This window comes from Orycteropus afer, unplaced genomic scaffold (assembly GCF_000298275.1).
Source record: "Orycteropus afer afer isolate SDZICR_OR568_19922 unplaced genomic scaffold, OryAfe1.0 scaffold00082, whole genome shotgun sequence".
NCBI lineage: Eukaryota > Metazoa > Chordata > Mammalia > Tubulidentata > Orycteropodidae > Orycteropus > Orycteropus afer.
Genome location: NW_006921669.1, coordinates 7,133,818 through 7,143,576, shown reverse-complemented (window position 1 = coordinate 7,143,576; position 9,759 = coordinate 7,133,818).

Here is a 9,759-nt window from a genome sequence, read left to right as displayed (position 1 = left end):
TCACAGGCATCCTCCTCATCCCCTTTTCCATTGGTTCTGTCAAGAGATTTAAGAAGTCTTCCATCCTTCTCTTGAAACCCTGAGGAACGCTGTTCTCTCCTGGCATTTTCCTCAAGTACCTGGCTTGATCACCTTGCTTCCACTAATAACAGGCCCCGGTAATAAAGTGACGGTAATGCCTGATGATCCAAGGGTTAATGGGTAGATGTTTGCATCTGTACCGAGTTTCATCACCTGCCTTCAGAAGCAGATCACTACTGCTACAGGCATTTGCAACAACAGCCCCTTTTCCAAAGGCATCCGTCCGCCATAAATATACCTTTCTTACTGACAAGATGTCTTTTAACCCTAATAGCAATGGAAGAAGGCCAATAAATGAAACATTTACTGCATAACTTTCTTTATTTTGGGGTGGTGTACGATTCCTTTCTAGCTGTCTCTAGAAGATGTTTTCAGCCTAATTTGCTCCCTAGAAATTTCGCTTGCTACAGTTATACGTCTATGACGTTTTCTTGCCTGAAGCCAAGTCTGCATAAGAACTTTCTTAAGATATACTTACCCTAATGCCAAGCTCCAGGAACGAGACTGCTTTATGCTGAATTATTTTTGCTACCCTGATACACAGGGCAGAGACTTCCAAGTAGTCTTTGCCATAGGGTAGGTCTAAATATTTTTGAGAAGGGGGAAAAAAGGCAGGGAAAAGGTGAAAAAAAGTTTCATCCAAGTTGATATGTAGACGTCTTTAGAATTAATAATTGGCTATGCAGTTAGCATATTTAAATGCCTGAGGTTTTCTTTTCTTTTTTTAAATAGCTTCAGGGACCCTGTCCTTTATTACAGGACATTCCTGTCCACTTAAGCCCACCGTTCTGTGCAGAAATGTTACAGATACCAAAGCATCTTACACAAAAACATAGGCACGTTAAGTTGAAGCGGTGACAATGTTGGGCACTAAGGTGGTTTCGTCTGCTCAAGGGACACAGCAGGCAGGGACAATGCCATTGTTCCCCTTGTAATTTGTCTAGGTGTGGGCTGACACATCTGCTTCTGGCCAAATGCATCATGGGATCCAAGAAGACTCAGGTCCAGGGCTGGTCCGTCCCCGTTGGAATCCACCTCAGCTCTTCTCTCTCTCTCTCCATCTTCCCCCCACCCCCCATCCCCACCCCTTCTGTATGGAGGAAGGACTAAATCTCTGCTGATCAAACTACTTAAGAATGGGGTAGAATCACCCCACACACACACCTCCCTTGCAAAAACCCCAATTGTTTCTGTATATTCCAATGGTATTAATGGATTATATTTCCTAATGAAATGCACAGTTGGATGGGGAAAGGGAAAAAGGTTAAATGAATGAGTCCTGGAGTCCAGAGTGAGTTTAGATCGCAGTATAGACAACAGCCTGGAGCGCTTGGTTCAGCAACTTAAGAGAGGCGTTGGGTTGACTGTCATCTGCAGCAAGCACCTTTCTCAGTAGCCTGAGGGCACATTGTAAATACCTAGAGCAGGAGGGAGAGCATTAATCATTATTTCTTAAAGGTTCCAGGATGCTGAGAGTGAGAGGTTGTAATGACCTCAAAACCCCATTAGGAGCACAGGGGCCACGCCAGCAACCCCCTCCCATGGCATCATGGTCCTTCTCTCCACCTGTGGACCCAGATGCCGATCCCTCTAGGATCCTGAGGGTCTCTTCACAGCACAGGCAGGCAAGTTCCTTGCTCACACCCCTCAAAGGGCCTTGCTCCAGTAGAAAGCTGAGTCCTGGCCAGGCAGGAGCCAGCAGAGACCTCCTGGGCCCCACCCACGCTTCCCTCTCCTTTGTACCTGAGGAACCATGGTAATGTCTGTGTGTCTGTTGCCCTCCTAACCCTACCATCCAACCACCCCCGTCCCCAACAGCAAAGGTGATAATGCTGCTGGAAGCCAGATGGGGCATGTCGTATGGAAAGCTCTGGTATTGTTGTCTTGCAGCCTTTTCTTCTTTGAAGGAACCCCACACACCTCTTTGTACCAGAGGCATCTTCCTGGTGTGACCTTCCTGACTGGTCATCACATACTGTTGTTGGTTACAAAACAGTATACACTGTAGTCCTTTAAAAAAGGAAGAAGAAGTATAATTGTACTTGAAAAATATTTGGAAGGATATGCTCCAAACTGTCAACAGCACTTTTATTTTAAGTGATAGAATTTTGGGTAATTTTTACTTTCATTTTTATACTTTTCTGGGTCTTTTTTTTTTTAATTTTTATTTTCTTCTGTTTTACAATTGGGCATATTATTATTTGTATAACCAAAAAGGAAGACAGAGCTCTTTCTATTTTGAGAAATAAATGCTTTTACTTTCTCTCCTCTTCCTCTCTCCTATCCCTAACCCCCACCCCATCAAGTTGGAGAGCTTACAAAGCAGCTGTTGTTTACTTTATATTCAATGTACATTTTTAATCCTCTGTTTGTCAAAGTTATTGTCGTATGGACATGACTTTCAAAGCACAAGTTGACACAAGATTCTACTTCACTCCCTTCATTTAAAACCAAAAAAGGACCTCCCCACTCACTCACCCACCTACAGCAAATGTGCATGGAGACGTGCATGTAAGTTTCACAGCATCAGCATCTCCTGTCATCCTGCCAACTCCTTTCTCCTACAGTATCCTCCTTATAGCCTGTGAAGCAGAGAGGGCAACTGTAATTATCCCCATTTTACAAGGAAGGATACTGAGGCCCAAAGAGATCCAGCTGACCCAGAGCACATCACTGGAAAGGGGCCACTCCAGGACTACAATTCATTTCCTGATTCCAAGCCTAGATCTTTTTTATTTATTTTGCTACTGGTTCCTGGGTCAACTCAACAGCATATAGGGTTTCTTCTGTAACATTCTTGGGATTTAAAGAGGAGCTGGGGGGGGGGGAGTAAATTCCTTTAAAGTAAAACTCACACCCAGTCCTCAAACACATTGTGAAGTAGGTAATATTTATCTTCAAGGCCCATCCATTCCTCCTTGTACTTATACTGCTGCGGTGTAGTAAATTACCTGGTATGGCTTTTCTAGCCATAAGTCTTTGTAAACTCTGTGGTGGAATTTGCTATGAGCAACTGAGGAGCTCCTGATGTAAATGTTATCCACCGGGGGTATTTCTGTTGGGAGTGGCACAAAGCAATGTTCTGGGAAGTTCGCTGTCTCTCAGGTGCTTAGAATTCTGATGTTATGATTGGCTAGTTTGGCCACTCGGCAAGGCTCAAAAGGAGGCCTCCTAGAGGCAGCAGTCTCTTTCTGCCTGCTGGCTGAGAAGGACGTACTGCTGAGAGACACATGCTCCTGAGAGACACGTGCAGCTGGGAAAGAGGCACAAGAGACACACATTGCTGAGAGAGACACTGAGAGACATGCATTGCTGAGAGAGTGGCTGAGAAAGACTGTTGGCTGAGAGACGGCGGGCTGAGAGAGACTGGGCGTTTTCCCTGAACTTGAATTGTAGCATGGTGTTTCCCTAATAAACCCCATAATCTGTGAGTTCTGTGTGGCCACTGCAGTGAATTATCAAATCCAGCAGAAAGGTGGTGAGTGCTGCAGGAGGAACGGTTGATGCCAGGGTTGGTGAAAGGGCTGGAGGGAGGCAGCATGTCTGGCCTCTCAGGAATAGGCCTTGGGCTACTGGTGGTGATTCTGTCTTCCTCTTGTGGGGTTAGAAGAGGTCAGAATATGTGGCCTCCTTGCCCCTTTAGCAGCTGCTTTTGGGATGCCCAGGGTTCTGTCCCTAATTCATCCTACTTCTCACTCCTCACCCCCAAAACAATGTCATTTACATCCCATGTGCTCTCAACCTCAATGCTACTAATATTGGGACTGAATAATCCTTTGTTGTTGGAGGTGTCCTAGGCCTGGCGGAATTTTGAGCAGCATCCCTGGCCTCTACTCACTGGTTGCCAGTGATAATAAAAAGTGTCTTCAGGAATTGCCCAGTGTCCCCTGGGGAACAAACTCATCCTCAGTCAAGAACTACTGGGAGGAGGATGATGAACGCACTCACTTTAGGAAGCCAATTCTCTGATAGGTAAGAGGAACCACCCTCCCCTCCTTCCCCTAGCCAACCAGGAGCTGTAGCAGACTTGCCTGGGGAGTTTTTTTTTCACTCCCCAACTGTGACACTCCACTGACTATAGGAGCTCTGGTGACATAGTGCCTAAGGCATTTGACTGCTAACCAGAAGGCTAGCAGTTCAAACCCACCAGCCACTCCTCAGAAGAAAGGTCAGACAATCTACTTCCGTAGTGATACTGCCTCAGAAACCCAAGGGTCACAAGGAGTCGGATCCAGCTCAACAGCAGTAAGTTGTTTTGTTTTGTTTGCCACTGCCTTTTGAGACCCTATACCTTCCACAAGAAGGCATCGTGGCCTTACCAGAAAGGTTCAAACCTTGACTCTGCTGTGGGTGGATATATAAGCTGGGGTCCATCCATAAAAACTCTGAGTCTATTTCCTCATCTATAAAATGGGGTCATAGTGTCCACCATTGAGCACTGTTTCAAAGATTCAGAGGAATGACCACAAAGATTTTCAAGCCTTCCTCACCTCCCTCTGTGGGCCTACATGCTTGTTGGAGAGCAGATGAGGATCTAACATAAAACACTTAGCACAGTCCAGGCACCTTGGGAGGGCTCCGTAAAGCCTCTCTCTTATCACTACCGTTTTTTCCCTCCTTCTTAGCCTCAAAAGTAGCTGCATTATAAAAAGGAGTAGTACCTAAACTCAAAACAAACACATCTGTACTGGTAGCATTTCAGCACCAAAGGCAAGCTGAGACACTGAGCAAAACTCCTTTACAATCTCTTTGTGGTGCTGTCCAAAGGCAGCTGGGGTCATTGGGAGGGGGCAGCCCCACCAAAAGCGTTCCTCCAACCTCCCTCCTCTCTCTCTTTCCCTCCAGGCAAGTCCCTCCCACCCAGTCAAGTCAACAAGACAACTTTCGGAGGCCCTCAAGGCTTCATCCCAATTGTTTAGTAACAAGAACACCCAGCCCTTTGCAAACCCTAATTAAGGCAGAACACAGCTCCCTGGTGAAGAAAGACTATCACCCTCCCACCTCTGGCCCTTGCTTTTCAATGAGAGGAACTGAGAGGTGGCTCCCAGGAAAAGCGGTTTGCCTCAGGTTAAAAAGGGAGGAAAAAGTGGGCGGAAGCCTACAGCATGGATCTCCAGGGGTTTGGTGCAATCTTGGCTGGATCTGATTCAGACTGGGCCTCTTCTTACTTTTCTACTTTTTAGGCTATCAGAGACCCAGGCTGCCTGGTGGTGCAAATGGTTAAGTACTCAGCTACTAACCACAAAGGTGGCTTCTTGAGTCCACCCAGAGGCGCCTCAGAATAAAGGCCTGGTGATCTACGTCTGAAAACCCTGCCATCGGAAGCCCTGAGGAACACACTTCTCCCCTGCCACACATGGGGTCACCATGAGTCCAAACCGACTCTGCAGAAACTGGTTTAGTTTGATTTTTTATCAGAGACCTCTTTGAGAATCTGCAGCTGTGTTTAGCTCTCTTTCCAAGAAAATGCAGTCATGCTTAAATTTTTGCAAATAAGTTCTAGATTCCATATTAAAATTTCCTGCACTAAATAATCATTAAGAAGTCCTTTGGCGGCACAAGCAGTTAAGCAGTTGACTAAGTGGAAGCTTGGCAATTCAACCCCCTGAGAGGCACCTGGGAAGAAAAGGCCTGGCAATCTATTTTTGAAAGGTCACAGGCCTGAAACCCTACGGAGCAGTTCCGTTCCTCACACCTGGGTCACCATGAATTGGAACTGATTCTACTGCAACTGGTTCTTTTTTTTTTTAAATAATCAGAAGTCAAATCTTGTGTTTGCTGAGTGTCTTGTCTTAAATTTAAAAGGCTCTCTGACAGGGAACCAGTAGAGTGTGGAAGTGAACCACATGGGCTCTAGAATGAGTGTGGAAGTGAACCACATGGCTCTAGAATGAGTGTGGAAGTGAACCACATGGGCTCTAGAATGAGTGGTTGTTGTTGTGTACCATCAGGTCAATTTGATTTCCAATGTTCTTGACCCTACAGGACAGAGAACTGCCCCATAGAGTTTTTTGGCTGTAATCTACTAGAGAAGCACATTACCAGGTCTTTCTCCAATGGAGCTGTTGGGTGGGTTCAAACTGCTGATCTTTCAGTTGGCAGCTGAGCTCTTAGCTATTGTGCCATCAGGCCTTCTAGAATAAGTTTTTTTTTTTTAAAAAAAAAAGTAAAATAAAATAAACATTGCTGTAGAGTTAGTTTGAGTTGAATTTCAAAAAGACTGTCCGATGCCACTCACCAGCTGAGTTGCTTTGAACAAGGTATTTCACCTTCCTTACACTTTTAAAAGTGAAGTCTGATGGCACAGCGGTTAAAGTGCTTAGCTGCCACCAGCTGCTCCAAGGAAGAAAGATAGAGCAGACTACTTACATAAAGATCTCAGCCTAAGAAACGTTATAGGGCAGTTCTATTCTCTTCTACAGGGTCACTTTGAGTTGGAAATCAACTCAACTGCAACAAGAGGTTGGTTTGCTTTACGTATTTTATGCTTTTAAAAGAAGTGAGAACCCATTTTTACATTTTAATTCTGTAGCTTTGACCCCCTGCTGGAGTTTCCAATTTATTTAAGAAAGGGACTATGCGTTCTTTGTCAGACATAGTTTTGCAAGTATAGTTTCCACCTCTGTGGGTTGCCTTCTCAGTCTCATAATGGTATATTTTGATGAACCAAACCAAAAACCAAACGCACTGCCACTAGTCAATTCCGACTCATAGCAACCCCCCGTAGGGTTTCCGACGTTGTAAATCTTTACAGAAGCAGACTACCTCATCTTTTTCCCATGGAAAGGCTAGTGAGTTTGAACTACCAACCTTTTGGTTAGCAGCCAAATGCCTTAACTACTCCACCACCAGCGCTCCTTATTTTGATGAACAGAAGTTTTTCATTTTAACAACCTTCATGGTTATTGTTTTTCTGTGTGTGCCTCGTTTAAGAAATCTTTGCCTATCCCAAGGCCGTAAGATATTCTCCTGTGTTACCTTCGAGAAACATTTTTGTTTTATCTTTCATATTTGGGTCTACAGTCCATCTGGACTTGTTTTTTGTCTATGCTGTGTACCTCTCTGTTGATTTTTAAGTTCTCTTCTGGCTTGACGATTCACGATTTAAACATGGCACTCATAGTGACCCCTCTTTGGGTTCCAAGGCAGTATCACTATGGAGCTCTGGTAGCATAGCGCCTAAGGCACTTGACTGCTAATCAGAAGGCTGGTGGTTCAAACCCACCAGCCACTCCTCAGAAGGAAGATGGGCCAATCTACTTCTGTAGTGATACTGCCTCGGAAACCCAAGGAAGGGTCGCTATGAGTAGAGTCTGACTTGACGGCACATAACAACAACGACGACAATCACTACGGAAGTAGATTACCCAACCTTTCTTCTGAGGAGTGTCTGGTGGGTTTGAACTTCCAGTCTTCTGGTTAGCAGTCAAATGCCTCAGGCATTATGCTACCAGAGCTCCCTTAAACCTGGCAAGGTACCAAAAATCTTTGACAGCATTGATCTTTGTTTTTGATATGGGGGTGGGACAGGGAAGAAAGCTTCTATGACCACCAAACTACAGGCAGAAAAGAGACCTTTACTGAACCTTGTAAGGAAAGCAATTGATGCAAACTCAAAAGGTGCTCTTGAAGCCCACAAGAGCAACCTGAAGGAAGACCATAGGCAAGTGAGAGGTGGGCCTCCAGGGCTGACCGACTGTGAACAGCTTGGGGAAATCGTTCGATACTAGTTCTAGGCCAAATACAGGCACTAGAATCGTGGCACAGTGGTTAAATTCTTGGCTGCTGTATAGATGGTTGACATTTTGAACTCACCAGCCACTCCGTGAGAGAAAGATGTGGCAGTCTGCTTCTGTAAAGATTACAGCTTTGGAAACACTGTGAAGCAGTACTACTCTGTCCTACAGGGTTACTGTGATTCGGAATCAACTCAAAGGCCATGGGTTTGGTTTGGTTTTAAGGTTCCTAAGTCAGTGTAAGGAGCTCTGGTAGCATAGAGCCTAAGGCACTTGACTGCTAACCAGAAGGCTGGCGGTTCAAACCCACCAGCCACTCCTTGGAAGGAAGACGGGACTATCTACTTTTGTAGTGATACTGCCTCAGAAACCCAAGAAGGGGTCGCTATGAGTCGGGTCCAACTCAACAGCACAAAACAACAACAACAAGTCAGTGATAGGGAAAGCTAGCTGAGTTGACTGTAGTCTATACTCCAAAGATGGCAGCTCCCACTGGAAACTCAACAGGAAAGACCTGACCACTTCAAAGGAGAAACAATAACTCAGGAGGTCCAACCTCCTACGGTTATGACTCAGAGAAGGTGCTAGAACCCATGGAGACTGTTATACTCTCCATACCTGAGCTGAAGGACCCTAATAACTCCAGGCTCTACTTAACTCTGCTTTACCTAACTTCCACACCATAAATTGTCTGCCTGGTGGAATCAAGTTTGCTTTCCCTGAAAGCTGTTGTGTTTGGCTTTTATCAAAGAAATGTTTCCTGGTTGATGTTTGGGAGTGGCTGTCAGGAGGGAACCAAAGGCCTGCCTGAGGTCTTCTATGGAGAGCGCGTCAAGGGCATGGAGTATATACACCCTGTGCATCCTCCTGAGGAAGCATGTTCCCAAAGCTCCAGGCCTGTGTTTCTTTCACAAACTCGGGGAAGTTCACTCTGCTGAAGAGAGGAAGGGAAAACAGGTGGGTGCCATTTTGGTACACTGGACCAAGCTTCTTACCACAGGTTGATCCTGAAAGCTCTCCGGGCTTCCTAATCTGGACATCATTAAATTTTTATTTTTACTAAACTGTAATGGAAATTTAGAACTTCCTTCTATTTTAAATATCAGGGAGAAATTGAAGTAGTTTTAGCAGTAACTGACTTTAACGCTATTAGAAAACACTGAAATTTTTGTGTCACGTTATAGTAGCTATGGAACCCTCCAAATTACTTTTACATCCATCATTAATTCTAATTACAGTAATTATGAGACTTGCTTTAGTGAAAGTATTCATGTAGTTATATTGCAAATTTATGTTTTTAATATTTTGATAGCTGGTGTTTTAATATAATTGGGCCCCTTTGTACAGGAGTTCTGGTGGTGCAGTACCTAAGGCATTTGACTGCTAACCAGAAAGTTGGAGGTTCAACCCCACCAACCATTCCATGGAAAGAAAGTGGGTCAATATACTTCCATAAAGATATACCGTCTTGGAAAATCAAGGAGGGGTCATTATGAACTGGAATCAACTCAATGGCAGTGAGTTTAGTTTTTTGGTTTTTGTAAGCCAATGTGTTTTTTTAAAAATTATTTTCATTTTAACATCATTATTGAGATATAATTGACATACAATAAACTGCTTATATAAAGGTGTACAATTTGATAAGTGTAACTTAAGTATACACTCATAAAATCATTATCAGAATAAAGATAGTGAACATATCCATCACCCTAAAATTTCCTTCAGGTACATTTGTAATCTCTTCCTCCCACCCCCTTCAGAAGTCCCTGGGGCTCCACTGAACTGATGTCTACCATTATAGACTAGTGTGTAATTTCTAGAACTTTATAAAAATGGAATCATGCAGTATATGTTGTTGTTGTTGCTGTTAAGTGCCGTCGAGTCGTTTCCGACTCATAGCGACCCCATGCACAGCAGAACGAAACGCTGCCCGATCCCGCGC